We start from the raw sequence: 7547 nt of genomic DNA on the forward strand, positions 1-7547 counted from the left end.
TTTCTTCAGTGTTGTCACGTGAAAAGATATAATAAAATATTTACAAAAATGTGGGGGGTGTACTCACTTTTGCCAGATACTGTATAATACAGCAGGAACAGGCATGTAGTAAAAAATGCAGTGGTCTTTCTTTCCTCGATAATTAATTATTGTAATGAGACTTACAGCTTTATCCTTTAAAAGCACAGATCCCTTCAACACAGGCCCTAATATATGGTTCTTTTTTTTTGTTTTAGACACTGAGACATTATTAACATTACATGACCTTAACGACCGCCTGTTTTGCCAAGAAATGATAAAACGTAATGGAAAGTTAAACTTGCAGAAGAACTTTTATCTCAGAGATATTTGGACAGCTTGGGCACACAATGCTTTTTCCACCACGACTTGTAGAACTAGAATAGAGCCAGTGGTAGGAGACCGAGTATGTTTGTTTCTCTTACCAGCCAGCTTTTACTTTGCTATGTCTGCAGTATTAGAAAGTGCTGGCTACATGGCTAGCAGAAATATTCAGCAAGCCGGCCACATCCTTTCTCCTCTCCTAGTCATGATCTAGTGATTATATTATATATCTAGCTGAAATATTCATACGTGCCACCTTGTGCAGTAACCCTTTTTCTATTCAAAATATTCTTCTCACAGAAAGTTATTTGGTTGGAGATTTAAATATATGGAATTAGTCCTGCATTTTTTTGGATTTTAAACACAAAGGCATATGCACAACTGAAAAGATCTATTATCAGATTTATCAAGATTACAGTACTACAGTATTTAACCACTTAAGCACTGGAAGATTTTACCCCCTTCCTGACCAGGGCCTATTTTGCGATTCGACACTGCGTTATTTTAACGGACAGTTGCGCGGCCATGCAACGTTGTACCTAAACAAATTTGATGTCCTTTTTTTCCCAGAAACAGAGCTTTCTTTTGGTGGTATTTGATCACCTGTGCGATTTTTTGATCATGCTCTATAAACAAAAGAAGAGCGTCAATTTTGCAAAAATAACAATATTTTTCAAATTTTTTATATGAAATTCCCCCCAAAAAAATGTAAAAATCAAAATTTTTTAACATTTTAGGCCAATTTGTTTTATGCTACATGTTTGGTGAATAAAATCTCAAAAAGCATATTTTGATTGGTTTGCGCAAAAATTGCGTTTACTAACTAAGGGAAAGGTTTTTGTCATTTTTGTTGTTTTTTTTTTAACGAGTAATGGCGGCGATCTGCGATTTTTTTGCAGGACTGCGACATTGCGGCAGACAGATCGGACCCTTGACTGACATTTTTGGGGTTACCAGTGACATTACTACAGTAATCAGTGCTATACATATGCACTGTTACTGTAAAAATGACACTGGCAGGGAAGGAGTTAATTTTATTTGAGAGGGAGGGGTTAAGTGTGTCCCTAGGGGCGTGCTTCTAACTGTGATTGTATGTGGCTTGAGGTGTAAGAACAGAGATCAACGGTCCTACATAGCAGAACCGTATGATCTCCATTCTTACACAGGGGAGAATGACAAGCGGCTGTGTTTACATTAGCCGCCTGCCTTTTTCCCGCTGTAACAGACAATCGCGAGTGCCCGGCGGACAGCGGGTCCGCCAGGCACACGCGCGGGGGGGTCCGTGAGCGAGAGGGAGCGCGCCTCCGACGGCGCGCGCTCGCTCCCTAGAGCCTCACAGGCTAGCGACGTAGACCTACGTCGCTTTGCCTGTGAGGGGCTGACTGCCGACGTAAATCGGCGTTAGGCAGTCGGCAAGTGGTTAACAAAAAACATTATTTTTACTAAACCCTTAAAGTGGTTGTAAAGGTAAAAGGGTTTTTACCTTAATGCATTCTCACATTAAGGTAAAAAAAAGCTCCCCTTGCAGCCCCCCTAAATACTCACCTAAGCCCAACCTGAGTCCAGCGCTCTTCTTCCCTCTCCTGGCTCTCACAGGCTTAGCTGAGAGCAGAGGGAGCCATTGGCTCCTGCTGCTGTCAGTCAAAAGAAGTGAGCAGAGAGGAGGGGCAGAGCTGGGCCCTATGTTTCACCAGATGCAAACAGCTGGGTTTAGGATCAAGCCCGCACTAGTCCTCCATAGGAAGCAGCTTTTTACAATGATAAAATCTGATCATTGTAAGCACCCATGCTAGTGTTAAACGGTTTGTCTCAACCCTCCAACTGATACATTCTGCAGGAGAGCTTGTTCTTTTAAAAAAACAACAGCCTTACTGACTAGATAACCAAGTGAAAATACAAGAAAGAAAGCCTAAATAGGAAAATTAATGCAGCCATTACACCTAAAAAAATGGTAAGCTGCAATATATAAAATGTTTGCTTTTGAGCTTAATACCACTTTAAAGAATGAAATACACTCCTCTTCCTTTTCTGTAGTATTATTAACCCTTTCATTGATTTAATCTGGCAAATATTGCCAGATTTTACCCATATAACCTAGCATAGTATACCACTATACAGTATATAAACATTTTTCCGTAGCATCTCCGCAAATAAATCTATGCATTTTAAAATCAATAAGGGTTTGTTTACACTAACAGCTGGGTGATGGTAAATTTAGTATGGTAGTTGGGCTGCAGTTTTTACTACCCCCTGACTTCCTTTTTAACCCAGCACTGCGGCTGGAGGGGGATATACATATGCAGTGGTAACAATTATACTCAAAAGTAAATGAGCCACACTGCAACTGTCCTGCAACCAAGTGGTTGCAGCACAGTCTTTTCAGGGTTAAAACAGGCACTGAAGAGGTGACATATCACTTCAGGTGACACCTCCCAGCCATCCTGGCAACCGCTTTCTGAAAAGTGATCCGCTGCAGAATGTTGTGGCGAAGGCTGTCGCTAGTGTAAATGAGTCCTTACAATGGTTCTAAAGCCTAAAGGTTTTTTTTAATTTTTTTTACTTTCAATAAATTTTTATTGAGAAAAGAAAGATAACAACGCATCAGAAGTTCAAAACAGTAGTATGAAGGGTAACACAACATTAGGAGAATGTTACAGGTCAGCTGTAAAGCATATTCAACCTATTGGCAAAACTGGGGCCTACGTTAGGATAAGAGGGCGATAATTTCCATGACACTTACAAAGCATGAATACAATAGTGAAGTTCAAAACGTAGTATAGACAGCCCCGTTGGTATAGATAAACATCCTGGTCCTGTCCCCCAGAGCTCTATTTGGAGAGATGGTAACAACAATATCTAGGTGTCAGAGAGGTCAGGACCAACCATAGCAGAAGAAAAATGGATAACCAGGGGAGAGAAGAATATCAGTCCCAACATCCCCATATATTTAAAATATACCAAAAGGAATAATACAATAAACAAAAATGGAACCCTTCATTGTTTGGTTCATTGTGTAAAGCGATAATTATCCCAATTAAGTCAGACATAAGGCCCCACTGGCCTTAAGTAGGTGAAAAAAGAGAGAGGCCAGGGGGGGAAGGAAAAAGGTAAAGAGGGGGGGAAGAGAAAAGCAGCAGAAACGCTAAGGGACAGCCGATCTCCATGGCCGCAGGTGAGTATCAGTTAAATCAGGTTCACGCCGGAAACCAAGGAGATTCCCACATATGTGGCCCAAGGTTCCCATATTTTTTCAAATTTCGACACAGTGTCCGTAAGCACACTTACCATTCTTTCCTGGGCCATAACCCATGTGATCCTATGCGAATTTTCCGGATGGAGACTGCAGGTTGTTTCCAAGCTCCCGCAATAGAGAGTTTAGTACCAAGTAAAATGTACAGTATCAACTTTTGGGTGTGTTTCGGCACTCCAGGAATATGTTTATTTAGAAGGGCTATTTGGGCTGTTTTAGGAATTCTGTGGTTGGTGACCTTGTAGATCATATGAAAGATCCGATCCCAGGTGCCTCTTAAACGCGGACATTCCCACCATACGTGGATCATGGACCCCGAAAGCTGACAACCCCTGAAACAAAGGGGTGAGGAGGATGGATACATTCTGTGTAGCCTCGTTGGCACCAGGTACCAACGGGTTATGACTTTTAAACCAGCTTCCATTAAAGACACACTGCCGATCCCTTGAAAAGTTCAGAAGCATGCTCTGCCCCATTCCTCCACATCCCAAGATTCCGCCAACTCCGATTCCCAAACCTTCACATAAGGCAATTTGTCCTGTACGGATACCAGTGACAGGTATATCAGGGAGATGCCCCCTCTCTGCTCCTTGGAGTTACAGCACCATACCTTGTATTCCGTAAAAGATAGGGGGGAGTCTCATTTGCTGAGATTGATGAAAGGAAATGGGAGATTTGAAGAAATCTGTATGTTTTGGATTTTGGCATTTTAAGCAATGTGCAAGGGAGAAGGGGCATTTTTGCGTAAAAAAGTGTCCAATACGATAGAGGCCCTTGTCTAGCCACCACTGGAACGCCTTGATATCCATTCCGGGGGGAAAGGCCAGATTGTGGAATAGATGTGACAACGGACTCATTCTAGAGGTAAGAGAGGGAAGATGCCTTAGTTTGTCCCATAAAGCGAAGGAGGACGACAGAATCGGGGATAGAATGGGAGGCCTGTTTTTAGGGGGGCACCAGAGAAGAAAATCCAGGGTGTAAGAGGGTACTGCCTGTCTTTCTATTTGAACCCAATCTGGCTTTTCGTAGCGTGAATATACTACAGAGAGTTGAGCCAACCTGGCAGCTTGATAATAGAGCCAGAGATTGGGGACTCCCAGCCCTCCTTGTTTCCTCGGACTATACAGAATCTTGCGAGACAATCTATATCCCTGGCGACCCCAGATAAATTTGATGACATAATTTTGAAAATAGCGTAACGGGGCCTTGAGAAGGGGGATCGGCAATGCTCTGAACAGGTAAAGGAGTCTGGGAAGCAGACATTATGGCATTAATTCTACCCAACCACGATAAATGATGAAGTGACCAACCCTGCATTTCTTTACCCAAGTATTGGTAGATAGTTGTGTAATTCGCTTTGTGGAGATCCTCCAATTTGGCCGTCAGGGTAACCCCCAAGTATTTAATATGCTTGTCGTTCCAGGTAAATGCAAATGAGGATTTTAAACGTTGAGCCTCTACTGCATTGACGGAGATATTCAAAACCGAGGATTTCGCCAGGTTAACTTTAAAGCCAGAGAATTTCGCAAAGTTGTCCAACACCTTACAAATGTTTGGCAGGGAGGTGGAAGGGGAAGTTACAAACATGAGTACATCATCCGCGAATAATGCACATTTTTGTTCTTGGGGACCGCATAACACCCCTTTTATGTCCGGGTTGGAACGGAGTGCGAGGGCCAGCGTTTCTATCGCTATAGCAAATATAAGGCGGGATAGGGGACAGCCCTGCCTTGTTCCTTTTGAAATCGGGAATGCCTCCGAATAAAAGCCCTGATATATGATCTGTGCTGTCGGGGAAGAGTAGAGAGACCTGATTATTCCCATAAAGTTATCCCCAAAGCCCCAACGTTCCAGAATCGTGAATAGATATGGCCATTCGACCAAATCAAAGGCCTTTTGGAGATCTATGGAAAGAAGAATGCCTTCTTGTGGGCCCCTGCCATCCCACCCAGTTTGCAATATGGAGATGATGTCAATAGCACGTCGCACTTGGTCCGGGCCCTGCCTCCCAGGGATGAAGCCTACTTGATCCTTATGAATATAATGATTGATGAAAGACGCTAATCTATTAGCCAGGATTTTAGTGAGAATTTTCAAATCATTATTGATTAGTGAGATAGGTCTGTAATTACCCACCTCACCTGGGTCCTTGTCCGGTTTTGGAATGACCGAGATAAAGGCCAGGTTGCTTTGCTTATCAATGGGATCGCCACCTTTGAGAGTATTAAAGAACCTCGCCAGATAGGGGGAGAGCAACTCCGAGAAGGTTTTATAGTAAATGTTGGAGAAGCCGTCAGGGTCGGGGCAAGAGCCCACTTTAAGGTCCTTAATTACCATTTTGATTTCCGCTTCAGTGAAATCTGCTTCCAGGATATCCCTATGTGTTGTGGAAACGCTTGGTATGGGTAAGTCCCGTAAAAAATGATGCATATTGAGAGCATTACCGGGAAAATCAGACTTGTAAAGCCTTTCAAAGTAAGTCGAAAACTCCTCTATAATACGTTGTGGATTTTGGGTCCTGCGACCCCTCCGGACGGACATCTTAGGAAGAGCCTGGAGTCTCGGTCTAAGTCTAAGGTTAAAGGCTAGCATAGAGCCCACCTTGTCCCTGAGGTTATAAAACCTGGCGCTCTGCCAGCGGAGGTGCTTTTCCGCCGAGTTGATCAGAGCCAGATTAAGTTCGGCCCTGGCAGCATCCAGAGCCCGTGCAGACACTGCGGTTGGCAAACTCCTTTTCAAGACGGTCAATATGAGCCTGTCTGTCTCGTTTAATGTTTGACGCGATTTGGAGAAGCTTCCCCCTGATTGTTGTTTTATGGGCCGCCCATAGTGTTTCGGGAGATATCTCGTCTACATCGTTCAGGGAAAAGTATTCCGAGATCGCACATTCAAGCTGAGTTACCCTGCACGGTTCACTAAGTATCGATTCATTCAGTCTCCATTGCAAAGGTCCCCTGGGAGCATGGGAGCGAGCCAGCCTAATGGTCACCAAAGAGTGATCAGACCAGACCACATCTTTGATATCTGCCGAGGTCAGGGATGGGAGCAATGCCTGAGAAACTAACAGATGATCGATGCGGGCGAAAGTCTGGTGTGGGTGAGAAAAATTGGTATAATCCTTTGCGGTTGGGTGCATTTTCCTCCAACTATCCACCAATCCCATTTGATTAATCAGTTTGGTAATTTGTGAGCTGTGTTTTGGCGGTTTAATCCCTTGGGAGCCCGGTAGTTTAGACTTGTCCAAATCATAATCAAAGGCAGTGTTGGAATCCCTGCCAAACACAATATGGCCCTCTAAGTGTGGCAGTAGCTTTTTAAACATATTACGGAAGAAAATGGTTTGATTTTGAATAGGCGCATAGTATGAGACGAAGGAATATAATTGCTCATCAATGGTGCCATTAACCAAGATGAATCTACCCCCGGGATCCCCCAGCTCAGAGTGGAGAGAAAACTGGCAGGATTTGGCAAACAAAATAGCCACACCGCGTTTTTTATCATCCGCATTGGCCAAATAGAAAGTGGGAAATTTAGCATGTAAGAACGGAGGTTTGTAAGATTTTGGAAAGTGAGTTTCTTGGAGCATTAAGACCTCCACCCTCCTGTGGTGAAAGTCCTGAAGTGCCTTCCTTCGCTTCATGGGAGAGTTGAGACCCTGCACATTATGAGTCACTATCCTGAGGTATGGTTCCGAACCTTTAGAACAAGCCATTGGGCAGAAAGTGTGAGTGCATCTGGAAAACCATGTCACTTACCCGAACCTGAGATGACAAATCCTGCAGGGAGACATGGCGGTGCTGAAGGACTTGCGTGCAAAAAACATTCTGGGAAACTCGACCCAGGAGACCAGCTGTGGGAGGATAGTAAGAGAAGGGGTGAATAAAAGATAGAAAAAGAGAAACGAGAGCAGACCTACATCCAAAATGGATGTCAGTTGTCGGGTCGAGGTCCGCTG

Source organism: Pelophylax lessonae, assembly GCF_965119305.1.
Source record: "Pelophylax lessonae genome assembly, chromosome: 4".
NCBI lineage: Eukaryota > Metazoa > Chordata > Amphibia > Anura > Ranidae > Pelophylax > Pelophylax lessonae.